This window comes from Fukomys damarensis, unplaced genomic scaffold (genome assembly GCF_012274545.1).
Source record: "Fukomys damarensis isolate Sample0158 unplaced genomic scaffold, DMR_v1.0_HiC HiC_scaffold_24, whole genome shotgun sequence".
Lineage (NCBI taxonomy): Eukaryota > Metazoa > Chordata > Mammalia > Rodentia > Bathyergidae > Fukomys > Fukomys damarensis.
This window is the reverse complement of record NW_022900936.1, coordinates 65895103-65922228: the sequence shown is the minus strand read 5'-3', so window position 1 is coordinate 65922228 and position 27126 is coordinate 65895103. Positions and strand designations below refer to the sequence as shown.

General features: G+C 41.8%; 1 protein-coding gene across 1 annotated transcript in view; it reads right to left on the bottom strand.

Moving 5' to 3' along the window:
* The window catches only part of Casr (calcium sensing receptor), a 77897-nt gene extending 51166 nt beyond the window's left edge, over nucleotides 1-26731 (bottom strand). The window contains exon 1 of the mRNA XM_010629980.3: nucleotides 26714-26731. The gene's annotated coding sequence lies outside the window, so the exon portion shown is untranslated. The remainder of the gene's footprint in view (nucleotides 1-26713) is intronic.
* Between the last annotated feature and the right edge of the window lie 395 nt (nucleotides 26732-27126).

Sequence of the window (27126 nt, the reverse complement as noted above, 5' to 3'; positions counted from 1 at the left end):
TAGTTCCCGTGCTACTGAGGATTTGTTCATAAAGTCTTTTCCTATACCAATGTCTTCCAGAGTTCTGCCTAACTTACTTTCCAGCAAGTTTAATGTTTCTGTTTTAATATTTAGATCTTTAATCCATTTGGATTTTAATTTAGTGCATGGCGAAAGATAAGGGTCTAATTTTAATCTGTGACAGGTTGATATCCAGTTTTTCCAACACCATTTATTAAAGAGGCTATCTTTCCTCCACTGAGGATGGTGAGCTCCTTTGTCGAAGATGAGGTAGCTGAGTACATCTGCATTTGTTTTTGTGTCTTCCAGTCTGTTCCATTGATCCTCAGGCCTATTTCTTTGCCAGTACCATGCTGATTTTATCACAGTGGCTTTGTAGTATAGTTTCAAATTGGGAATTGTTACACCTGGTGCCATGTGACTGTTGCCTATAATGGCTTTTGCTATTCTAGGTCTCTTGTGGTTCCAAATGAATTTTTGGATTCTTTTTTCTAGTTCTGTGAAATATAGTGTTGGAATTTCAATTGGCATTGCATTGAATGTATATAGCAGTTTCGGTAGTATGGCCATTTTCACTATGTTGATTCTTCCTACCCAGGAGCAGGGGATATCTTTCCATTTTTTTATATCCTCTTCGATTTCTTTTTTCAGAGTGCTGTAGTTTTCAGTGTAGAGATCTTTTGTTTCTTTTGTTAGATTGATTCCTAGATACTTCATTTTTTTGGATGCTATTGTAAAAGGAATTTTTTCCCTTATTTCTCTTTCTGTCTGTCTGTTATTTGTGTACAGAAAGGCTATTGATTTTTGGGTATTCACCTTGTATCCAGATACTTTACTGAATCTGTCAATTAAGTCTAGAAGTTTTTTGGTGGAGTTTTTTGGATCTTCAATGTAGAGTATCATATCATCAGCAAATAATGATAGTTTAACTTCTTCCTTTCCTATCTTTATTGCTTTAATTTCTTTCTCTTGTCTAATTGCTGTGGCTAATGTTTCCAGAACTATATTGAAGAGAAGTGGTGATAGTGGGCATCCTTGTCTTGTTCCTGATTTTAACATGAAGGTTTTCAGTTTTTGGCCATTCAATATGATGTTGGCTGATGGGAAAAACCACATCTTTATCCAGTCTCCAACTGATGGGTAATTGGGCTGTTTCCAAGTTTTAGATATTACAAACTGTGCTGCTATAAACATGGGTGTGCATATATCACTGTAGTATGATTTTAAAAATTCTTTTGGCAAGATACCCAGCAGGGGAATAGCAGGGTCAAATGGGACTTCTAATCCTAGTTGTTTAAGGTATCTCCATATTGATTTCCACAGTGGTTGCACCACTCTGCACTCCCACCAATAATGGAGAAGGGTTCTTTTCTCCCCACAACCCCGCCAGCATTTGTTATTGGTTGATTTCTTGATACCCCACTGTCACAAATAGACAGATCATATAAATGAACTTAATAGATGTGCACAGAGTGTTCCAACCCACAAAATCAGAATATACACTCTTTTTGGCTGCACATGGATCATTCTCCAAAATAGACCACATACTAGCTCATAGAACGTGTTTAAGTATATGCAAAGGAATTGAAGTTTTCCAATGTATATTATCAGACCATAGTGCAATTAAGCTGGAAATCAATAGCAAAAGAAACCACAAGAACTTCAAAAACACATGGAAATTGAGTAACACTCTCCTGAACAATCAATGGGTCACAGAGGCAATTAAAGAACAAATTAGAAGGTTTTTATAGAAAAATGATAATGCCAATACAATATACAGGAATCTGTGGGACACAATGAAAGCAGTTCCATAAGGAAAATTTATAGTAGTGAATTCCTACACTAGGAAAACAGAGTGAGTTCAAATAAATAACCTAATGCTAAATCTTAAGCTTTTAGAAAAAGAAGAGCAAGACAAAGCAAAGTTCATACAAGGCAGAAAATTATAAAGATCAGAGGAGAAATCAGGGCAATGGAGACTAAGAGAATGATACAAGAAAAAAATCAATGAATTGAAGAGTTCATTTTTTGAAAAAATAAATAAAATAAAACACCTTTAGCCAAACTTATAAAAAAAAAAAAAAAAAGAAAAGGCTCAAATCCATGCAATTAGGAGCAAAAAAGTTGAAGTCACAATAGGTCCAGGAGAAATCCAGGGGATCATCAATACCTACTTTGAGAACCTGTATTGTAATAAAATGGAAAATGCAGAAGAAATGGACAGATTTCTAGATTCATATGAATTACTAAAGTTGAAAGAAGATATAAAAATTCTAACCACTCCAATTGCAATCAGCGAAGTTGAAAACATAATTAAAAATTTACCAACAAAGAAAAGCCCAGGTCCTGATGGCATCATTGCTGTATTCTACAAAACATTTAGAGAACTATTGCCACTACTCCTTTAACTTTTCAATGAAAATTAAAGGGAAGCAATGCTACCAAATTCATTCTTGGAAGTGAACATCATCTTGATTCCAAAACCAGGGAAAGACCCAACCAAAAAAAGAAAACTACAGGCCAATCTCCTTAATGAATATAGATGCAAAAATCCCCAATAAGATACTGGCAAACAGAATACAGAAGATCATCAAGAAGATCATACACCCTGACCAAGTTGGATTTATCCCAGGGATGCAAGGATGGTTCAACATATGTAAAATCAATAAATTGTAATACACTATATTAACAGAGTCAAAGACAAAAACCATATGATCATCTCAATAGATGCAGAAAAAGCATTCGACAAAATTCAACATGCATTCATGATAAAAGCCCTACAGAAAATGGGAATAGATGGTCTTTATCTAAACTTTAGATAAAGGCTATCTATGAAAAACCAACACCCAGTGTTATACTAAATGGTTAAAAACTGTAAACTTTCACACTAAAATCAGGAACAAGACAAGGATATCCACTATCATAACTCCTGTTCAATATAGTCTTGGAAGCATTAGCCACAGCAATTAGATAAGAGAAAGAAGTATTTGTTTAGGTGAATATGTCACAATCATTGAGTCTCTACTGATGGGCATTTGGGATTTTTCAGTAGTGTGGCAATTGTTTCTCTCAAGTTGTTTTGGGATTGTGAAAGGACAATTATAGAGCTCTAAGAAATTTTAAAGGGCTTTAAAAGGGCTTGTTTTCAATTTCTTGCAAATTTCCTAGGCTTAAAATGACATACTCTTAATGCTATATCACCTCATTTTAAAGATTTTCCCTCCCAATTTACCAATATAACATCTAATTTTAAATTAAGCCTATTTCTTCTGGCTTAGTTTACCTTGCAGTAAAAGCTCAGAGACAGAACACACTCTTTTCTTTTAAGCAAAGTGAAATGACTTACTGAGAAACAGAGAGTAATATTTATCACATAGCAATGTCAGCTGGTTTTCCATATGAAATAATGTTTATGTTTGTATTAAAAGCAAAAGTTATTTAACTCATTCCCCTGGGAACTCAAAATAATAGCTGCAGTTCTGCTCCTCAGAAATAATAGAGATAATAATAGAAATAATTCAGAGGAGTGTGTGTGTGTGTGTGCATGTGTGTGCGTGTGCGTGTGTGTGTGTGTGTGTGTGTGTGTACCAAAACTATTAACACAGATGCTAAGAGGGGATTAGACAGATGTGGGTCTTGTAGTTTATTCTCAAGCCTTGGGGAAAGTGATGTGTATTTTTCTTAAGATACAAGCCCAACCATCAGCATTCATGCTCCTAATGTGCCCTTTGGGGTCTAGGTTACCAAAGGGAATCACCTCCTCAAAGGGCCATCACCAGCAACCTGGGGAAGGGACTCCCTGGGGAAGGAGCCAGGCTGATAGAGGACCTAGCATCTGAGACTATGGAGTCCTCCTTGGCCACGGCAGCAGAAGCAGGGGTTTCGTCAAGGCCCTTCTCAATGGTCTGGCCTTCTCTACCCTGAGGATCTTGGCTTGAGGGCGCCTGCTGAGGATGCATTCTGGGTTTTTGGGATGGTGGGATCCATCGTGCAGCAGGCCACCTGCTTCAGGCTCACTTTCCTTGTTTTCTGCCTCCAGTTCCTCAGAGACTACTGGGGAGGGTTGTTGGTCCAGACGGTTGTAGCTCAGGCAGCTCAGCAAGTAGCTGGGCCCTTGTCTCCACAGTGCACCCTTCCATCTCAGTAGCTGGTGCCGCTGGGATGGGAGAGGGGATGTGGGCCCGGGGTGGGCAGCAGGAGACAGGGGCCACCAGCCAGGGCCTGGGGTCTGCGGTAGGGTGGGAAGTGCCACAGCCCTGGGTCTTGGGGTGGGCTGGAAAGGCAGTGCCTCAGGCTCTTGGTTACAATGTCCTCACCTCAGTTCAGATGGTTCTCTTAAGTGCCAGGGGCTTAGTGGCAGCAGAGGTGGAGCCCTGGCAGAAGCAGAAACAGGACATGTGGTAGCACTGGGCCCTCTGTGATGTGCTCATTTTATATCACATTGAACTGCATTGTTTTGCTGTTGCTCACACTGCATTGATTCTTGACTGATTATTTCGGGTGATGGCAGTCTGGTGAACGACATTTTCCTGGGTATTGGTACTCATTTTTCATGTTAAACCATTGGCTAAACCTTGCAGCCTGTTGGCGCAGACCTTGGTGCCTTCTTCCCTGGCGCCTGTTGCTACTGTAGTCTGGGGGACCTGGTCCTCATAGAAGTTGCCTGCCAACATGGGCTCTGGGATGAGTTTATTTCCCAAAGACAGGAGCTGTTTCTGTGTGATTTGAGAGGAGATCCATCCAAGGAGGTGACTTCTCCAGCATCCCTCATGAAAGTGACCTAGCTCTCCTTTCTCAGAAAATCCAAAGGAAATTAGGCCCTTAATTTAAAGGGTGGGGGTGCTCAGTTTTCAGGCTTAAGGTGAGCCATGGAGGAGACTCTTGCTTCCTTCTTAGACTCCTTTTTCCCGTTAAATGTATTGGTACATTTAAAGCAAACAGCACAGTTACATTCATCATTGGGATCTTGTACCTTTACGTGATGTATCTTGGTTCTTATTTGTTCTCCATTCCCCTGCCCTCCCTTCACCCCCTTCACCCTTCCCTCTTCGCTCTAGACTCCTGGAGAGAACCGTGCTATCTCCCAGGGAGATGGGACACAGATGAGACAGTGGCCAGAGAAAGGATAGCTCAGTGAAGGATCCTGAAGGGGTAGGAGCTGGCGAGGGGAGGGGGGCAGACGCACTCCTCCTTAGCTCCTGGTCTCTAAATAACACACTTAGTCTCTCATGGAGGGAGAGCACACGACACTTCAGAGAGTAGAGTCTTTGAAGACTCTCTTGCTTGCCTGACTGGATGTGAAGAGAGGACCCAGATTCCATCCCTCGCCTATGGATGAGGAGATTTCAAATTTCCACGGTCACCCTCTAAATTTTCTTCCCACAAAACCCTGCCTTCTAACTTCCCCTGGGCCCTCCACAAGGGTGAGGCAATTTTTTGTCACTTGAGACAAAATGACAAAGGCATGAAATTAAGACCCAAACAGCTAAGCCCTTCTTTTTTTTTGTTGTTGTTACTTTAATTTTTAAAAGTTTTATTTTTATTAGTACATATTTGCAGTGCATAATGATTACATTAACCATGGGGAGGTGGTAAATGCACATACTACATCTTACATCCTCTTACTCTTCCATCCCTACCCCCTCATCAACTCTGGGTTCCCTAAACACTGTCATGTCTTAAAAGGGTAGGATTGAGTCACCTTCACTTTTTCCAAATTTTACAACCTGACTTCACTTCACACCTTTTCACTTCGGGTTATTTCATGTTTTTCTAGAGATTTCTGTTAATATCCCATGAGCCTATTCAAATTTCCTCATGTAATATTTTAGGGTATGCTAATAAACATCAGTGACCTTCTTTGAGACCAGCCTGAGATGGAGGGGCATTTTGTTCCAACCTTTATGTAATAGGACTCAGGATATATTTGTTCCATTTCCTCCCTGACACCACAATCTGGCTGTTTTATATCCAAATTCCGCTCATGCAAGTCCTCCTTGTTCTACAATACAGTGGCTGGGGTATTCCTTTCAGAATCCTTATTGATATTCTTTTTTTCAATCCCCAAAGGTATCGCATTGTGGTTGTTCTTACTGAATTTTATTTTTAAAGAACTGCATTTCCCCATTCATTCTGAATTTTATGCCATTTTTGAAGGAAAATCTCTCCCTGTTAGGAAATGTTTATGGATTTGTTAGATGAAGCTGCAGCTTTGCTCAAAAGCATCGTGAACCACCATTCCGATACACCAATCCCAGAACGTGCTACATTCAGCTACTGGTATGAGAAGGTGCTACATTACTAACAATGCCTGAAATTCTGGATGGAGATTGTCCCATATAAGCCTTTTTCATATACAGCCTGTTTACTCAGAAGCTGCATTTTCCAACATATCCTCACATATGGTGGAAGTTCACACAGTGGATTTCCTGCACGGCGGGAGCCCTGAGGCAGAAGTTTGATGTTACTGTGAAAAGAGCCTCCTAACTACCAGGCAGGGGGCTGTGAGAAGAGCACTGAGTCTTAAAGTGCCAGGAGCCAGTGGCAGCAGCATTATGTGGGGACTTGTTAGAAATGCAGATTCTGTTCTACTGTCCTGGCCTACAGCATCAAAAACTCTGGGAGAGGGGCCCAGCAGCTTGTGTTTCAAAGGCCTTCTGATAAACATGCAATCTGAGAATCACTGCTGGACTATCTTTTATCCGCATTAGCTCAGGGTCATGTTCTGTTTGTGGTTCTGATAAATCTAAGAATGGTTTCAAACTGCATCTGTTTCTTCCGACAAAATGATTTTTTTTCTCACAATCATAACCCAGCAAAGCAAAACTTCATTTTGAAAGGATACACCAGTTTCCTGTCAATGTTAATTTATTCTTCAGTTTCTCTGAAATATTTTTTCTAGTATCATTGCCAACATCTTACGAAATTAGTACTCTAGAAAACACAGTTCCGAAATGATTATACAGAGCCTTCTTTGTCCTAGTCTACAATCTGCATGTACGTGAACTATGGCCATTGCCCACAGAGACACCAGTTCTCACCCTCTCTCCAACCGCACAGGAACTTACCTCTCTGGTTCTTATTCTCTTCTCCCTTCCCCAGCAGAGTTTTCCTAGCTATACTTTAAATTTAAATCTTTCATTGCTAAATTTGTTTCTCAAACTTTCAGGATGAGTCTATGTTATTCACAACCGATACACTGGTCCCAGAAGGGAAAAGTCTGGGCTGTAGCAGCCACCTTCACATCCTCCCTGTCCAGCACTCTCTGGGCCTTTCCTGCTCTCCTGGAAGTTCTGTGCAGGGGCTCTGCAGGATATTCTTCAGGTGATGCAATGGTTCTGAGGACTCTACAGTCTGTGCTTATCCAGTGTGCCCTGTGTCTCAACTGTCATCTGGCCTCATTTCATTGGCTTTTGATGAGTTAATTGGTCAGGTCAAAACATATGGTCAGAGTCACCCTGCTATTCAGAAGCCTTGCTGAGAGCTCTGATTTGATTCATTATTTTTTTGAAATAAAATTCCATTCTTTCATTTTTATTCCTTTTTCTTTTTACCTTGCAGATGTTTCCAAACTGATTTTAAGTCTTGTCATTTCTCTGATGAAAAATACAGTCTTTTTTAGGTTCTTCTTATCCTTTTTCTCCTTCCAGTCCTGGGGCTTGAACTCAGGATGTTTTGCTTGAGAGGCAGGTGCAGCACCACTGAGACAAATCCTCAGCCCCACCCTTTTATTTTGCTGAGCCTTTGTACTGGTTTCACTAGAAAAGTGTCAGCCAGCTACAGGCAGTGGGCTGCTTGTTTTTGTAAATAAATTTAGTTGAAATGCAAGTATTCCTATGCATTTGCATATCTACTGCTTCTTTTGTTTTGCAAAGATAAATGTTAATATTTATTACAAAGACTGTCTGACCCACAAAGACTAAGTATTTACTCTTTGGCTCCACACACACACACACACACACACACACACACACACACCCCAAACAACAACAAAACAAACACCCCCCAAAAAACCCTGTTGACCCTGAATTAAACTGAACACACAGAAAACTACCTTTTGCTATGAACTGCACATTGAGAGTTTTGAAAGTAGTGACATGTCCGGTATGAACAATAATCTCTGCAAGTGAGAAGGAGATGAGTCCACTCACTTTCTTGATTAGAGGAATAAGTGTCTAACAGTCTGTTTGTGGCCAGAACCAGAGGTCACTTCTTTCCCCTGGTTGTCATCTGACTCAGGAGGCATCAGGAGCCAGGTTTGTTTACCATTTGCTCACATGAGCGAATACAGTGGGTTGTGTGGTGGGGAGTGCCCCACTGAGAAACGCTCAGCAAGGGTGGGAAGTCCAAACTGTGAATCTGAGTCACCAGCACACTTTTGGCTCCTTAGCTACTGCAGAATGGATCAGTTTTGTGGGGTGTTGGTTTCCTTCCAGTGAAATGACTGGGTGGGGGGCAGTCTGCTTGCTATGGCTTGGGTGGAAAACAGAAATGGCACTACCTCCCAAGCAGTTAAAGGCATGACCTGGGTGGGGGCAAGGAAGAAGCCCAGAGCTGCAACAGAGGGAAGAAATGCTTGCTCTGGAGATGGTTTTAATTCTGCTCCCTCATCACTGGGTGATGTAAATTCCCCTTTTGTTTTTCTCTTCCTCATTTCTGCCATTTTGTGGCCCCACTGCCCAACATGCTGAGGTCCAGAATGGTGCTTATGGAGAGTATGGAGGAGAGAAGTCAGCAAGCAGGCGGCTGATGTCAAGGCCCTCCAGCCAACACCCATGGCTGCAACAAAGCTGAGGCAAGAGGCACCTGGGGCAGAAGGTGCAAGAAGGCAATGCTTGTTATGGCCAGTCCTGCACTGGCAGGACCCTAGTCCCCTCCCATACTCAGGGTGGGGGCTGTTTGACAAATGGGGTTTGTTCCCCATCTCACAGAATGGGCGCTGTGGGGTGGCTCACAGAGAAGGCCTTAGAGGAGGGGGGCTTGGGCGAGGTGATACGGAGGAGGGATCTAAGAACAGGTCTTCAGAAGCTGTTAGAAACAGGAGTAATTGGATCTTACAGAATCTTGTCTTGAAGGAAGGAGGCCAGCATGAGGCTGCAGCTCTGAGTGTGAAGAAGCTGTACTCATGTGATTTCCTGCAGTGGTGGTGAACCCACAGCACGTGTGCAAGCTATTTGTATCATCGAAAGCTCTAGAAGGTTCACCATCACTGCCTGATCGGGACCGTTTGGTGGTTTCTATGCTATGGACAATGTTACTGTTTTTGTCTGTGCTGAGGTGTGACTGCAGAGTAGGCTACGTCAGTCTTTGCCACAGTCTCAGAGTGACTTTGCTTGACACTGACCTTCTGCTAATCACTGATGTTCAACAGGAGAACTCTATGGCCTAGCAGACAGCACCCCCACATTTAGATTATCAAAGGCTGATTTTCTCTTTTTCAGTGACCATTTCCTGTGATTTGAATTCATAACATCACAGGGCAGTGGAGTGAGAAAGGACTTTTGAAACTATCTAGTTCTAGCCTCTCACGTTTAAACTAAGGAAAAGGAAGGTCAGAGAGAGATGTCACCTCCTGGCCCAATGTCACCCAGCCGGCTCGTGTCAGGCGGTGGCTCCTGGAGCCCCATCCCCACTGGTCTGGCTTCCTTTCAGCCTATTTTCTCCTTCCTGCAAGCAGACAGCCCATCCTTCAGTTCTTCTGCTGGCCCCAGGCCTTCATTTTCTAGGGCCTTTCTTTTAAGCTGCTTCCTCTGCCCCTCCCCACCCCTCTGACCTGCACCTCTTGCTTAACTCACTTCAAATGCCACTTCTCAATAAATCACTTCCTGGTTCACAGTGCTCTGTGTCTCCGCCTGGTACTTCTCTGCAGAGTCCCTCTTCCCATGCAGCCAGGGACCTGGTCTGTCCCATTCACTGCCATATGCTCAGCACACAGTGGGTGCTTAACAAGGAATGCATGCTTTACTCTAAGCCTAGCAGAGCCTCTATTATCAGCATTGTCTTTATAGTATAATTACAAAAGGGATTCTGAAGAAATTTTTTTTTTTTCTCATGGCTTCAGTATAAACCTTGAGTCTGGTGGCAAGTAAAGAATACAACAGACAAAAGTAAAGATGCTGAGGTGTTGCAAGCAAGTGGAGGGTTAGTTCCATCGTTCCATTCTGACTTCACTCTTCCGGTGATCACTATCTGAACATGCGGGCCATGCTGGAAAGGCCAGGGCGCAGCCTGGAGCCCGTCATGTCCCAGAATCACAGGCATCGGGGTAGCAGTTGCTATGCTCAAGCCCTTCAGAATTTAAAACATTACAAGGAAATGTAGGCTAGACTGTGCAGCATAAAAGTGCTATTAGAGGATATGTATATACATACATTATATTATATTATATATGTATTGCATGATACCTATGGATGAAGGCATGGGTTACTTCAATTCTGATGGAAACTGGCTGTGCTTCCAAGGAAAATGTACATATGTGTATAATTTTATCCAGATCAGGGGTTTCACGTGCCTAAAAAGCAAGCAAGGTGAAGGGCCTTGCCCAAGATCATACAGAGGTAGAGTTAGAATGGAAGTCAAGTGTCCCTACTACTCATTCAGCATTTTCTCTTACAGTAAGAGGTAAGTGGGCACAGGCTCTGTTTGAACCCAGGGCTCGAATCTCTGCTTTGATAACTAGTAGTTGGCAACTCAGGGCAAATTGTCTTATCCCCATTTCTCCATTTTTTTTCCCATCTGTAACACAGGAATGACAGTCGTAGGGGTGCTGTAAGGATTATATTAAAATAGTACTTGTAAGCATTTAACATAGAACCTAGCACATGGTAAATGCTCAACAAACATTAGTTTTTAATATGATAATAATAGTAACACCTCCCCCAATCTCAGTGCTTTTACTAATTGGATTGAGCAGGATGGTGACTTTCTGCCTCCCCACTGGGCCTGGTATGCCACTGGTTTATTCACCCACAGCATGGCTACCTTTGAACAGCAAGTGCGTAGCAATGAGATAGGACTAGGGCAGAAAGCTGGGCAAGTGCAGAACATCTGGGTCAGAGAAATGGAGCCCTCTGAGATGCAGCTGGGTGGTGGGTGACATACCCCTACCACGAGATCATGATGGGGACACTTTTGGATGTCTCTAAAGTGACCGTGGGCCACATGATGTTATGTGGAAAGCTGCAAAAAGCCTGAGCTGATGTTTAAAAAGAACAAGCCAGCAAGTTTGTTAGATGGCATAAGGAGTGGTAGATTTCGGTTTCAAATGTGCTATCCCCGATCCTCTAAGTATCAGTTTGATAGCTCAGTGCAAAAACTTGGAAGCATGCTTGTGCAGAAAAAGGGAGAGGAGAGAAAGCCCTCTGGCTGAAGAGGTCTGGAGGAGACAGAGGACTGGAGGGGGTCAGGAGCTAGTGGGTCCCTTTGGGTTCTGTCACTTGCCTTTGGGACCAGCTGCTGCTTTTCTTTGGGAGTTGGGCAACATGGGCTTGGTGGGTCCTGAGAAGTCCCTTCTGCAGGAGGACTGGGAGTAAAAGTGGTCACTCTCCTCTCTCCTCCCCTGGTTCAAGTGAGAGGGTCTCCTTCTTTCTGCCCACTCCACTGCCCACCTCCAGGAGCTCAGACCTGCTGTGTGGTGGGGGACAGGAGCATTAAGAGTTGGCTCTTTCCCTGCCATCAGCAACCCTGTGGGCCACTCTGCATGGCCCTCTGGTTCAACCCGCATCTGCAGAGGGCTGGCTGAGCTGGAGCAGAAAGATTTCGGATTGATTTGCAGACCCAGCCTGACTGTGGTGTCAGCAGGGATGACAGGCTGTCCTAATGAGTCCACTAAAGGAGTGGCTAGTCCTCTCTGGTCCTGAGCTCTTGTCACCATTGTGAAGCGATGCTGTTCTTATTTTACAGATCCATGAAGGTGACTCCTTCCTTTTGTACACACTTTCACTGAGCTTGGAGGATCCAGCCCCACTGTCCTAGATTCCTCTAGGCATCATTGATACTTTATGACATTATTGTTAATACTTTAGAGACATTTTTGTGCAGACAGAGTTAGAATTCAGTAATATCAGGGCTGGGTGGCATCTCAGAATATGTTCCGTATAAATTCCCCATTTGCAAACAGGTAAACTGAGGTTCCAGAGGGGAAGCCACTTGCCAGATTACAGGACTATAGGTTAACAGTGTTTGGAGTAGGATGTGAATGTACACTCTCTTTTTTCATACCATGGTAAGAATGAAATCATAAAGATTTCTAGTTTTTAGTGTGCAAACTTTTTATGAAAGAAAGTAAGCCAAAATGGAAAAATCTGTCTCCTTGAAACATTAAGATGTGTCCAAATGATTCAAAATCTTAAATTTGGAAAGGACATTACAAGTTTAGTGGCAAGCAAGAGCACAAAACTCTTGTGGGCCCTGCCCACTGTCTTAGCTGTTATTAAATGAACACAGAAACCCACCTTAATAGAAATGCAAATGAACTGCACTCACTGGAGTAGGAAAGAAGGACATCTTACTACTACGTGTGCAGGGGCCAGGGATTTAGCTCAGTGGTGCCACTGCTGGCCACCAAAGCACAAGGTCCCGACTTCCATCCCCGGTACAAAAAAAAAAAAGAGAGAGAGATGACCATGGTGTGCAGATTCTGAGGGTCAGTAGAGGTGGTCAGGGAGAGTACAAGAAGCTAGGAAAATGTGTTCAATCAACTTTAAAAATGAGATTTTACTGCAATAATACATAAGATCCTAATAAGATTACTGACATTTAGAAATGGGAAGAAAGGAGCTAAAGGTGTAGGGAAGGTGGGATGGGTAGGGGAAGGGTAAAAAGGGAAAAGAAAAAAATGTGACATAATGAAAAGATGAAAACAAAGTGTTTGTAGATCTGGAGGGGAGGAGGGGGTGAAGGGAGGGAAGGGGTAAGGGGAAAAAATGAGAATCAAGACTTGTCATGTAGAGGTACAAGATCCCAACAATGAATGTAACTGTACTGTATCCCTAAAATGTACCAATAAACTCAATTAAAGCTGAAAAAAATGAGATTTTAATTTAAAACTTTTTACAATAAAATGTACATTTAATATAGAATATCCACATTATGGGGTTATTAAATTTTAAACTCAGACAGGGAGGGGTTTTCAATCTTGAAAGGATTTTGCTCCACAGAGGCAAGACTGTAGAAATTAACTGTTGCAACAGTAAGAATCTGAGCACCCAGTCCTTCAGGGTAAGAGGTTACATATGCAGCTGAGAGCTGTCCAAGGGCATCAGCGTGAGTCTGAAGGGATGGAACCGAGAGGAGCGTGGTGTTGGAAGGCAGAAGGTGTGCAAAGGCAAGAGCGGTTAGGGGAAGAGAGGGCTCTTGGCCCCTCTGTCCCTTCTCCTCGTGATAGGGGAGCTATGAGCACAGGGCCAGGTTAGCTATTGCAACAAGCATAGTGGGGGGCAAGGCTGAGCTCTCAGTGTCGTACTAACTCACGTTTAGTGTCTGGCACAACAAACAGTTCCTCAATAAACAGAGTTATATTCCTGTTCTGCTCTGCCCCTTCTGTTCTTTTTTTTTGGTACTAGGATTGAACTCGGGTCCTTGAGCTTGCAGGGCAGGAGGTAGAACCACTGAGCTAAATCCCCAGCCCTCCTTCTGTTCTTCTAAGTAAGTGTTGTCTTTTAGGCTCCCAGTTGTAGCCAGAGACAGATGGATCTCTCTAAGCGGAGGAGCACAAGCAGTGCAATCTCATTGGCGGGGCCCAGATTTTCTCTGCATCTGGCTGCTATTACTTTTTTGTCTAATTTTTATTTTATCTTTTATGTTTGTGATTTATAATACATACATCTATCAAACAAATAATGGGACTTCAAGTCTAAAACAGGAGGCTGACAATACAAAGATGGTATAGAATGCTAAGCAGTCTTCAAGAACAAGTCATCAAGCTACGTAAAGAAGGAGGCAATACGTGAAATGTGCTGTTTAATAAATTAGAAAACAAACTTAGAGAACATATACAGTAAGACCAATGTGTTTTAAAAATGTGAAGAGACAGAGAAAGAAAAGATGGAACATTAACACCCTTGCGAGCAAAGCTGAAAGAGATGACTGGTATTTGTTCTGTGATGCAAACACACCATCAAACTGACCCAGGCTGGCCCAAAGTTACTCAACCAGGAACTGGCAAAGGATCAACTTGATCCAGTTTTCAGATTCCCAGTCCAATGCTCTTCCCTTTAACAGTTCAAAACTACTCCTCCCTCGGACTGCTGGTGTCCCTTGTAGGAATGCACACATAGCCCATGAAAGGTGTAATGTGTTGATGTAGTCATACTGTTATGGCCAAAGACTCCTTTAGATACCCTTAAAGAAACAGACTGATTGATTGGCTGCTTTTAGAAAAGATGCAGAGATGCTCTTCCCCAGTCCTGAGTCTTCCATGGGAAAAATAGTATGGGCAAGAGGCTAGCCACTACATGTACATACCCCATGCACACAGGCTACTAGAACTGGTGGATACCATTAGTGGATGACAAAATCAAGGGTCAGAGGCAATTGTCTTTACCCTCACCTGGTCATTCCCAAAGGCAAAGAGCTTCTTCTAGTCTTCATAATATGATTTTATAGAATCTGCTCCAAAGTAATGCTTTTTTTCTTCTTTTTTTTTTGCAGTACTGGGGATCAAACTCAGGGCCTTTCGCTTGAGAGGCAGGTGTGGTGCCACTGAGCTAAATCCCCAGCTGATGCTATCAGTTTTTAAAGGCTATTCCAGAAACAAATAGACAAAAAACAACAAAACAGCCTTAGTGATGGAAGAAAGCAGCCAGCCAGTTCTTCTCTCTGTTAGAAATCTCAGTGAATGCCCTGGGGCAGGAAGTGGGGGTTCAAATAGATGTGGGTTCAGGTGTTGTGTACAGACTATTCGAGCTTAATGGATATTAATGGAAGTGGAAGGAGATGAGAATTAGGTGGATGAATGGGGGATGAGTAGTAGGCAAAAGGCGTATTACATTTGTCATGTGTTTGTTAAACCCAATAATCTCCACAAATACTGCCCCTACTCACAGGATATGGTCTCTGAGACTCAGAGGTGAAGAGACTTGGGCAATTAGACTAATAATTAATGGAGGAACGAATCGAAACCTTGCTTGCCTTGTTTCCAGGAGACTTTGTTGGTGTGCTGGAGACTTCTGTTGCTAATTTTGATTATTACTGTCTTTCTAGTGGCAATAGGGCCCTAGAGACTCCACGTCTTTACTAACCAAAGATGTACTGAGTTTGGGTCTCAAGTCCCAACAACTCCTCAGAGCCACTACAGATCTCCACTGTGCCCCACTGAGGACCACTCAGGTGAAGATTTGCTGTGGGGGATGATGGCTATAAGCAGGCTTGTGGGGTGCTGGGCCTAAGAGGAGAGGGGCTGTGTGGCACTAATGTGGCAGCCGGAAGAGTGAGAATTGATGGATGTCCAAGGAAGGGAGTGAGGAGAAAGGAAAATGAGCGACAGTCTTAAAGTAGCATTTTCCAAAGTGTTCCTTGTCAAATACAAATGGAAACACTGGGTTAAATAAAACGAAACCTGCTGCTTCACTGCAGCCCAAAGTTAGTCTTTAATAGTCTAATGTGCATCACAGAATCTCCAAGAAGAGGATCCCGCTAGTAGAGTTAAGGAAGAGAAAATATGGCCATTCTTTAATTTTCTCGTTTGCCCTTGTCTTTTCTCCTCAAGGTGCTGTAAGTTCTTGTATGATTTATTTAATGTGTTGCGGGTAACTGTGATGGCCAGGGATACTGCTGCTGATAACAGGGATGTTATGCTGCATTTCTCCAGAAATTATTAGTCTATGTCACACTGGATTCACAATATTAAGAAACAATTAGTACTTCACTTGCTCCTAGCTTATTATCATAAGCTGCCTTGCCCTGTAGATCTTGCTGGGTAGAACTAAGCATTGGTTGGGGACTGTGACTGGAAGAACAGTGGGAAAGAGTGGTCAGATACAAACAAAATCCAAGCAGATGCATGTTGCTGTTCTTTGACAGAAGAATAGAGTATCCTTCTTTGTCTTGTCTTTCTTGGAGTCAGGTGTCTCTTCTCTTTTCCAAAAACTGTGGGCTGCTACAGACTCTGATGTGACTTTTGTGAACCCAGTCTTGGTGACCGGTGGCCGGGTCCCACTTACTCTGGGTTCTAGGTTTGGGTTCTTGATTTACTGACCTGAATTTGATCTCCCTAATGCTCACGACCTGCTGTTCTGGAACTTGGAAAATTATAGCATTATCCCTGCCAGTACTCATGAAATGAATTCCAGATTATCTTTCTGCAAATAGGCCACACTGAGCTGTCAACCTCTGCATTCAAGTCATGCCACCACTCATTTAGGGCTCACTGGGATCTTCAGTGAGACAGTTGGCTTTATCTATCAGATACGTCACTTCTTGATTCATGGCCATACCCTATGTCCAAGCCCTTGTCTTCTCTCTCTTGAATGACTGGTTTGTAACTCGTCTCCCTGCTCTTATTCTTACTTTAAAATAATCCATTTCTCCCCATTTTCATATATCAGAGCAATATTTTAAACACAAACCAGGTCATCCTCGCTGTTTTAAAAAGAAGAGAAAAAAATATCCAAAATCTTTAGTGTGCCCTACAAATGGTCTTCAGCCCCATTTCTACAACTCCCTCTTGCTATTTTCAGCCACTCTGGTTTCCTATCTTTTCTGGAATGCACCAAGCTTTTTGATCTTGATGTTTCCTCTCCTTACAATATTCTTCCATTGGCTCTTCTGTCTCTTTCTCCTCCTTCAGGTCATACCTTGAGTGTCTCCTGCCCTTGAGTGTATCTCTGACATGCCCCTTTCTGTTTTTTCTTCATAGCACTTATCTGTAACCACACACTTTGTAATATGTATTCAAACATGGATTTGTTTAAAACATATGTATTCAAACATGGATTTGTTTAAAGCACATATTTATCTGTTTACTTATCATCAACGCTCCACTTCCAAATCCAAATGGTAGCCCTTTGAGGGTCACTTTCTTCTTCATAGTTTAGTCCTCAAAACCTAGCAGGTGTCTGGAACTTAGCAGGAGATCAATAAATACTTACTGAATGAATAAACCCTTCCTCACCATTCTGTCTCGTACCTCTGGAATCTAGTTCAATACCAGATCCTGTAGACTCTGTCCCTTAAATAACTCTTGGTTCCTTTTGCTTATTCCAGATGTACTACTGACCCTCTAGGTTAAATGCCCATCAAACCTCATGTTTCCTGCCTTGACAGCCTCTTACACTCACTGCTCATGTTCGCCTGGGCTCCCCCATTCATTCTTCTCCCTATAGGGCTATGTGTGATCTTTGAATACACAAACCTGGCCATCTTGTTTAAATCACTTTGATGGTTTTCCTTTGCTACAAGGATCAAGACTACAGTTCTTACAGTGGTCCTTCAAGCTCTGGCTGGCTTAGCTCCCTCTAGCCTCAGGTTTTGCTCTATACTCCCTCATTCTGTTTCGGATGTGACTTTGTCCCATCCCTTCTAGTTTCAAGGCCTTTGGCCATGGTCCTTCTACTGGGAGTCTTCTGCTTCTCCCTCTTTGCTTATTCTTTGGAACTAACACCCAGGTCAATTACTTAAGAAAATTTTCCGTGAACCTTCCATTCCTCCTCCCCATCCACCCCAAATTGGGTGCCCTTGGGTACACAACCTCATAGGATTATATGTTTTCTTCATTGCACTCTGAATGAGCTTGAACTGGTTATTTATTTTTGCAATTACTTGTTAACCGCTTGTGTCCTAACAAGAAGCTTCACAGGGCTGGGCACCACATCTGCTGTATCTGCAGGACATGGCACAATGCCTGGCACATAGCAAGAATTCAATCAGAAATTACACCTGTAACCTATGCAGAGTAACAACAGTGGCTCACTAATGATCAGGTATGGTTTCATGTGTCCAAAGTCCCCAGTGGCATGTACACTGACATCCTTCTAACTTGCAGAGTCTATACATTCTAATGTTTGTAGTAATAACACCAAAAATAGTAGCTAAATTTTATTGAGGACTTTCTATGTGTCAGGCTTTGCTAAGTGCCTCAGATTTAGCCTTCCTTCCCCCCTATTAGTATGGTTCAGTTATTATCTCCATTTTTACAGATAACTACAGTTTTTAGTCTTCCCTTTATTATGCAGAACTCCTGAGAAACCTGCCAGACCTCAGACTTCCCTGTTCTGTGAAAGATATTCTGATGAGTTTCTAATTCTAAAGAACTTCTATGTCTCTAGGAAATTGATCAGATTTTTCTAAAGTTGCAAAAAAAAAAAAAAAAAAAAAAAAATGAGTTCTGAGGTAAATGTGGTGGCACATGCCTCTTAGCACTGATGGAGGCTAAAAAAAAAAAACCCAGACTAAAATCATTCACCAAAAAGGGTGCCTGAAGTTGGAAGGATGGGCGTGGTGATTCAAACAACTGTTCTAAAAGCCTTCTTTGATTCTCTTGCCCACACTTGGGTATAGAAAAAGTCAGGCAAATGATGATCAGGCCAAGGGCAAAGCAAGATGGCAAGGAGAAGGGGACAAACTTGCAGTTCGAAGAGAGCAGAAGGGCAGAGAGCAGCCCCACCTGGAGAGGTGTCGGCAGTGTGGCTGCCATGGTCTGACAGTGTCTGCAGAAGGTGTGCCCATCAAGAAGCAAGATTGACTTGACAAACACTTAAATAATAGAGCCTAACATTTGCATAAGGCTTGACAGTTTGCAAAACAGCTTTACTGACTTGACAAACAAGACAAACACTTAAATAATAGAGCCTAACATTTGCATAAGGCTTGACAGTTTGCAAAACAGCTTTCATGTCCCTGACCTAATTTGATTCTCATAACAGCTTATGAAAAGTGGAAATTATGAACATCCCATTGAAGATGAACAAACAGAGGCTTTGCAAGGGTGAGGACCTGACCGAGGCCTGCAGCTTTCAGGGGATACAGCCCCGGCTTGGCTCCAGAGGTCACGGTCCCCAATACTTCTAAATCCCCATGCACAAGCCCTTCACATAGTCTCTCTGGGGGCACTGCTTGGTCACTTTCAACACAAGTCCCCTCAAGACAATTTCTAAGCTGTCCAAGAAAACCAATTATACCTGACTTGGCACCAAAATCTTGTTACCCAGCTTAATCATTACCTATTCACCAGACTTAAATGGCTCCTGGCAACTCTGACCTTTTTTTAAAAAAAAAAATCACACCCTTTCTCAAAGGTGGAAACTTTGCCAAAACTAATGATATTCAAATGAAGGGGATACATGGAAAGAGTTCTAAATAATATTCAACAAATACCAATGGTTGACTTTAAATTCTTCAAAAAAATCTTTTACTCTTTGTTCCTTTCTTCATTATTTGAAATCTCTATAGCAAGCCACATTTTAGTTTATTAAGAAACGACAGAAAGAGACATCTTAAAGAAAAGTCATGGAAGCAAATATCTGAAAATATTTAGAGTAGTTAATTCTGAGTTGCAGACACAAATGGTTGCCCTTTTATGTTTTGCATTTTTCTTTACTTAACACCCTAAAAATCTTTTGAGCTACATAGATGCATCACGGAATATGTGAAACTTTTCTCAAGGGGCTTCACTTAAAGGGGACAACATTCATTTGGCTATGTATGTACAAGATGTTGGCTCAAAGTAAATAAGCAGGCTACTGTTTGCCTTGTGCCCAGCCCACCTCTCCAGCTGTGCCCCTGGAGGCAGGGGGCTGCCATCACAGCATGGCTTTTCAAATGTGTAGGCCAAGTCTCTTTGTTCGTCTGCTATTATTTGGATGCTGGGTGTCCCCTAATGGCCCAGGTATAAAAGTCTTGTCCCTGGGGTGGCACTGTGGATAGATGGTAGAACCTTTAAGATGTGGGGCCGAGGGAGGTCTTTAGGTCACTGGAGACATGCTCTCAAAGGAGGGAATAGGGCCCTGGTTTCTTCTTCCTCACTTTTGCTTTCTGGCTGCAAGGTGAGTGGTTTTGCTCTCCTTTATGTTTCTGCCATGAGATACTGCCTCCCTATAGGCCTAAAGTGATGGAGTGAATCGATTCCATAATCAGTTCTCTGGAACCAAGCCGGGTCTGTATCCCTTGAAAGCTGTGGGCCTCTGTCGGGTCCTCACCCTTGCAAAGCCTCTGTTTGTTTATCTTCAATGGGCTGTTCATAATTTCCACTTTTCATAAGCTGTTATGAGAGTCAAATTAGGTCAGGGACATAAAAGCTCTTTTGCAAACTGTCAAACTGGAACCCCTAAAATAGTGAGCCATAATACACCTTATCATTTTATAAGTTGATTATCTCAGTATTTTGTTAAATTGAGAAAAAGCTAAGGAACATATTATCTGTAATTCAAGGTGCTAGAGGAAAGCATGTTTGGGATAGGAGTGAAAGTGAGGTTAAGACTATTTTTGTTTTCTTTCATCCTCCCCTTAACCAGTTGGGAAAACTCTGGTTTATGTCCTTTGAGTATCTGGCATGGATTAGTCTCTTGGTGAGGCATTACATACTCCTAAGGTTAATAAATGACTCTGAAGAAAGCAAGTCACTTATCATGGCCTTCGGTGTGACCCCTAGTCAAATCAATGAAAACATATTGTACTTATGGGTGGTTTCGAACAAAGAATTCCCCTTTCTACTATATTGCCATACAGTCAGTTAGGGGACATGGTCTTTTCTTAGTAATTTTAATTCCAGGGATTCCTTAGCAACCATGAGAGATTTTCTTTGGCTAAATTCCAGGTACTAGATCGTAGACTACAAAGCATTCTTATACATTCCAAATACAAAGTGAATGGCAACTGAGTTCAACTGCATAGTAGTAACCCTGTGGGCCAGAGTTGGGACCCAGGTGTGTTCAGCATGTAGCATTAGATGGTTAAATGACTCTGACGATGTCCTTCAACCACCAGCTCCCTGAGGTTTATGAACATCCTGAAGTGAGGACCGTAAAATGTCTTCATACTCTTGTCTGAGCCACATAAATGAGAGATTATACAAAATTATTACAATGGCTTGGGAGTGGGGCCTAGGAAAACTTGGTTCCCTTCTGACTGTAATTATTTGTCCATACCTGACCCTTCAACCCTTTAAAATACCATAAAGTCACTAGGGCACATTATTAACATTCAAAGAAAGCTTTTTTGTTGCCATTGTTGTCAGAAGCCAGCACAGATAGAAGGCTTTATGGATAGAAATAATGAATATCCTCCCTTAAAGAATTTTTCAGCTGGGGATTTAGCTCAGGGGTTCGGTGACCTGCCTTGCAAGTGCAAGGACCCGAGTTCAATCCCCGTAACAAAAACAAAAAACAAAAAACAACAACAAAAAAGAATTTTTCAAGTGGATACTGCTGATAGAAAAAAGAAAACAGAGCCATAAAGTAGAAACAACAAATGCAAAAGAGCAAATGACAGAATCTGGTTCAGAGATCAGAAGGACAAAAGGACAGTGAAACAGTGACAACAACAAAAGCCCAGGCACATCCAAAAGTCACTTTGGAGTTTTCAGGAAGAAAGCATGACCAGGGTCAAGTGTTGAGGAGCTAAATGTGGGCAGACAATGCAATGATAAGAGTCTGAACAACTGGCAGATCCTGGTTAGGAGCATGGGGAAGAAATGAGAATGATATCTTTCCATGGAGCTATTGGAGGGCTTGCACCTTGTAGAAAGCACAGCTGAAATAGTCAGGCCCCAGCTTAAGCAAGTATCTCAAATTACACTTGACTTCTCTCTGCCCTGGTCACTGGAATGGCAGATAAAAATGAGTGTTGATTTGAGTAATTCAGATGGTATTCATGATGCTGGTTAAGCAAGTCTACCTAAAGAGTTCAGAGAAAAGATAGAAGGCTCCAGATTGCCCACAGATGCTATGAACCATAGGGTCAGGTGACTGCTAGAAAAGAGTGCTGTGCACAAACACAGGAGGGCCAAGACCCTCACATTTGTATTCATTGCTGGCCCAGACATCATGTGGGGTATGGTCCCAAGTACGGATATTTCAGCCTTAGCCAGGCTGGCCTTTGTGTGGAGAGGGCAAATAGGACAATGAAAGCCTGGAAATGAACTTATGAAGAGGAAAAAGTTATGAGAGCCAACCCTGAGAATTTGCCTGGAAAAAAGAACTCTAGTTGGGACACAAATGGAATCTTCAGGGTGCTGAAAGAGGCCTTAGTCTTTTTTGTGGGGGGCTTATGAACACTAGGACTGGTCAGACTGGCAGAGATTCCAGAAGACTGACTATGGTATGATGTAAAGAAGAATTTTCTGGCCATTAAAACTGTACAGCAATCTCCTAGGTTTCCTACACAGCATGAGGAAAGAATTCTCATCACAATAATTAGGAATGTGAAATAGGGTATAAGAGTGTTCCAACAAGGCACTGGGTGATCAGTGGTGAGAAGCAGAAATGGCATCTGGCCCTGAGTAAGTGTGGACACAAGATCTGCATATTCCATTATAAGAATCTGCAATTCTAAGAAACTGAATTATCTTGGATTTATATCATATCTTTCTTTCTTAGAACTTGAGAATATTTTTGCCTCTAGTTTCATAAGAGTCAAGGTATCACAAAACAATTTGCTTATCTCTTTCCCTAAGTGACTTGCCCTGTCTAAACCCTGTCAGCTCACAGGTCCTGAGCCCAAGTCAAAGTGTTTGTGTGTGTTGGGGGGATTTGGCTCAGTGGTTCTGCAGCCTGCCTTGTGAGCATCAGGGCCTGAGTTCAATCCCCGGTAACACACACACACACACACACACACACACACACACACACACACACACACAAGAACAAAGGGTCTGTGGTAGGCATTGTGCCTCTTGAAGTGAATGACATCACTTTAAACTTTGTGTTTTTACTGTATTTCCCTTTTCTTGGCTACTTTAAGAATAAATCAGGTTATCTGTTTACAAAAAAACTTGTGCTGAGTCTCTTACCTCATGGGGCTTGGGTTTCTAGTATGTCCAGCTGTCTTACTCAGTAGAAGACTATGCTTTTGTGGGAGAGATCTTCACAGGGAACTGTCTCTATTGCCTCCTCCCAGAAGCTGCCCAGGTCTTGCTGTCATCCTTCCCCTATATGGTCTTTCTGGGATGCAAATTCAATAGTTTTCCCCATCTGATGTACTTTTTTTTTTGCTCTCATTCTTTCTCATATATGTTTCTTCTAGTTTTTTATCCCCAGTATCCTTTTATGTCCCTGATGTTTCCCTCTTCTTCTGCTTGCCCACAGGAGAGGCAGACATCTGTCATCTCCAGGGGCAGGACTCATGGCCACTCTTTGCAGTCTTCTTTCTTCTCAGACACTCGAATCATTTTGTTTCCTTAACTGTGAACTGTCCACTGTTGGGATGTATTAAGGAGACAACATTAGGACAGCGTTTTTCCAAGGTTGACTGCATGACCAACAGCATTGGAATCCTCTGCCAACTTCTTAGAAATACAAAACTTCAGATCTTCTGACTCATAAACTAGCCAAGGGCCAGCAATATATAATTCTGGTACTGCTGGAGTTTCAGAACTATTGCATTAAAAGGTAGTTTTTGGCTGGGAACTCAGAATTACTCCAATCCTGTCCTTAAGGTTTCAGAGGAAAAAATGCATGTACTGAGAATTGTAGCTGGACCCCAAACCGCAATGTCACACTGTAGTATAGGGGGACTACACAGCAGGTCCTTTTCCTCCACTGTGTTAGTCTAAAGAATCTAGACCTCAAGCACTTCATCTTTTCTTCTCTCCCAGGCTAAACTCAAGATACCTTTCCAATCAAAGATGAGAAAGTGGTGTCACGCTTGCTTGGCAAGTACAAGATCTTCAGATCCCTGGCACCCCCCGAAAAGGACCAAAAAAATAAGAAAGTGGGCTACAGAATATATTGCAATTCAGTGCCAGAGGAAGAAAAGCAGGAAAAATGTGCCTTCTGCACATTCCAGGCTTTCAGAGGCCAACTCAGTAGTTCTGGTAGATCTCCTGCTCCTGGGGAGGAAAGCACTTGATGAAATTCTACAACCACTCATGGCAAGACCTTAAAGGCTATGAGCTTAAGGGAGCATCATTAATGTAATAAAGAATAATAGAATAAAAATCTATGCACCATACACACTTAATAATGAAATATTTAAGACTTTCCCTTTAAGGAAGAAGACAGGCATGAACCATTATACTTCTCTTCAATATTTCCCAGAGATTTTAGCCAGTAACTTAACAAAAGGATACTAAAGACAGAGGTCTTAAAAATTTTTAAACGATCATTAAGTGTTGATAACATTATAATCATATTATCTACATATGAGCAGTTAGGATTTAGTAAGAGAATTTATCCAAGTGGCTAGATATATAGAGTGTGTAAAGATAATTTTGCATTTCTGTTAATCATCAAAAACAGAAATGTATAATTGGTAAATAGATACTGCTTGTAGAAGTGGCAAAAATCAGTTTCTCAGGAATGAGGTGAACTAAAGAAGTGCAAGAACCTTATGGAGAAAAATTCAAGTTTGTGGAAAGACACTGAAGAAAGTCTAAAGAAATAGAATCATTTCCCATGTTTATGCATGGGTGACTCAATGTTGTCAGGGTGTCAGTTTTTCCCAGACTTAGGTAGAACTCACTACAGTTCTAATAAAAATCTCAACAGCTGTGTGTGTGTGCTACATGCCTGCAACAACCAACCGGGTATTGTGGTATGTGCCTGTGATCCTACCCACTCAGGTAACTAAGGCTGGAGGGTCACTTGAACCCACAGATTTGACACCAGCCACGGCAACATATCAATACTCTTCTCAAAGAATGTTATATGGATGAGCAAAAGTCTGAGGAAGAGAAGGCTGTCCAATAATTATTGGGACAACTAGAAAAAATGAATTTGGACCCTTGGTCCTATCATATACAAAAATCAACTGTAAATAGCTTAAAGATTTAAATGTGATGGGCATAATTTTAAGAGACTTAAAAGCAAGCATAGCTTGGAGTATAGAAACATGTCTTTTTTATTTAAAAAGGCAAAAACTTGCTGGGGCGCACAACTGTAATCCCAGCACTTGGGAGGCCGAGGCAGGAGGATTGCTGTGAGTTTGAGGCCAGCCAGAGTTAAATAGTGAGTTCAAGGTCAGCCTGGACTACATAGTGAGAGCGTGCCTCAAGAGAAAGAGAGAGAGAGAGAGAGAGAGAGAGAGAGAGAGAGGGAGGGAGAGAGGGAGAGAAACTATGAAAGAAAATGATCCTATAAGGTAAAAAGACAAGGCAGAAACTGGAAGAGGATAGCTACAGCAATACAACTGAAGAAAATTAGTTTCCAGGATGGATAGAGCAAATAGAACCCACTCACTGGGAAAACAATGGTCACAGGACATCAACAGGCATTTCATGGAGAAAAAAATATGAATAGACAAGGAAGCACATACTTACAGGTAATCAGAGTAAAACAAGTGGGCAACACGTTACTTCAACAAGCGTTTCACCAAATGGTAAAATCATTTTGGAAATGCATTTTGCATTGTCTTATGAAAGCTTCATGCTTTATTCCTAAGTATAATTACCCAGAGACTCTTGCACATGTGCCAAAGAGTCATGTAAGATAATGTTTGTAACATTTTTTTCTCATTGAGTTTATTGGTACTTTTTAGGTATACAGGACAGTCACATTCATCATTGGGATCTTGTACCTTTACATGATGTAGCTTGGTTCTCATTTTTTCGCCATTCCCCTGCCCTCCCTTCACCCCCTCTGCCCTCCCCTATTTACAAAGACCTTGTTTCCATTTTTTCCTTTTCTCATATTTTTCTTTTCCCTTCTTTCCTTTCCCCTACCTTCCACTTCCTCTACTCCTTTAGCCCTTTTCTTCCTATTTCACATTATTAGTGTTACAATTTTAACCTTATTCACACTTTTAGTTTTTCACACCAAAGAAATTACGTGGTATTTACTCACATGCGTCATAACATTTTTTTTTTAGAACAGTGGGAAACTTCAAATACCAGTTGCTCCACTGACAGAAAAATAGATAAATTAATTTTGGTACACTCACAAAGTATTCAATACATTAGTCAATGTATTATTTACAGATACAGATATTTCTGGTATGTTGTAATATCTATCTGCATTAAGAAAACAAACCTTTGCATTCTATTAAAAGTAGCAGAGATTATGAACTATTTTCCTATGAGGCGAAAAACACAAAAATGTAGCTATGTAACCAGAATACTAATAAAATTAATAAAAATCCTAAAAACACTATGATAATTGCAAGACATATTAAATTCTTAATATATAAATACTGCTAAAAGCACAAGAATTAATCTTATAGAAAAAAGAAAACTAGCTTTTTAGATTTTATGTTTTGGGGTTCTAGAGATTGAACCCAAGGTCTTGCATATGCAAAGCACACACCACTTTTGAGCTCAATCCCCATCCCAAAAGATAACGTCTTAGGAAAAGTTTTAAGGAAGGGTTGAGGAAGCTACCTGAGGATACAATGCCTGGATTCAGAAAGAAGGGTGTAAACAACACTTTCAAATAGAGTGCAAGCCCACATGAGCTGTATTCAATCCTGTAGGAGACAGGCTTCACATACCGGAAGTGCCGGCCTGCTCCTTTCAGCCATGTTAGGCAATCTGTGGTCAGCTACAGTCCCGGGTAGCACAGAGCGTTTATGTGTTGGAAAATATCTTTTATACACAATGGCATTTCCATGTATATCCGAACACAATTACCTTGTTTACCAGTTCGTATGAATGGATGTGTATTACAGCAACGGAAGTTGTAGCGTCATGAACTGAACAAACATGTGTCCTAAAGGAAAGAAAGGGAAAGGGAAACCCAAATTCAGGAGTGGTTGTCTCCTTTGAGGAAGGCATAGGAGAGACTGGACTAGGGGCACACAAGTGCTCCAAAGAATTATTTTTCTGCTTTGTAACAGCTAAAACTTGGAAACAGCCCATTTGCCCATCAGTTGGAGACTGGATAAAGAAGATGTGGTTTTTCTATAAAATGGAATATTACTCAGCCATAAAGAATGAGAAAATAGATTCATTCATAGGAAAACGGATACATATGGAGGATATACTCCTAAGTGAAATAAATAAGTCACACATGTGCAAATACCGAATAGTTTCTCTGGTGTGAA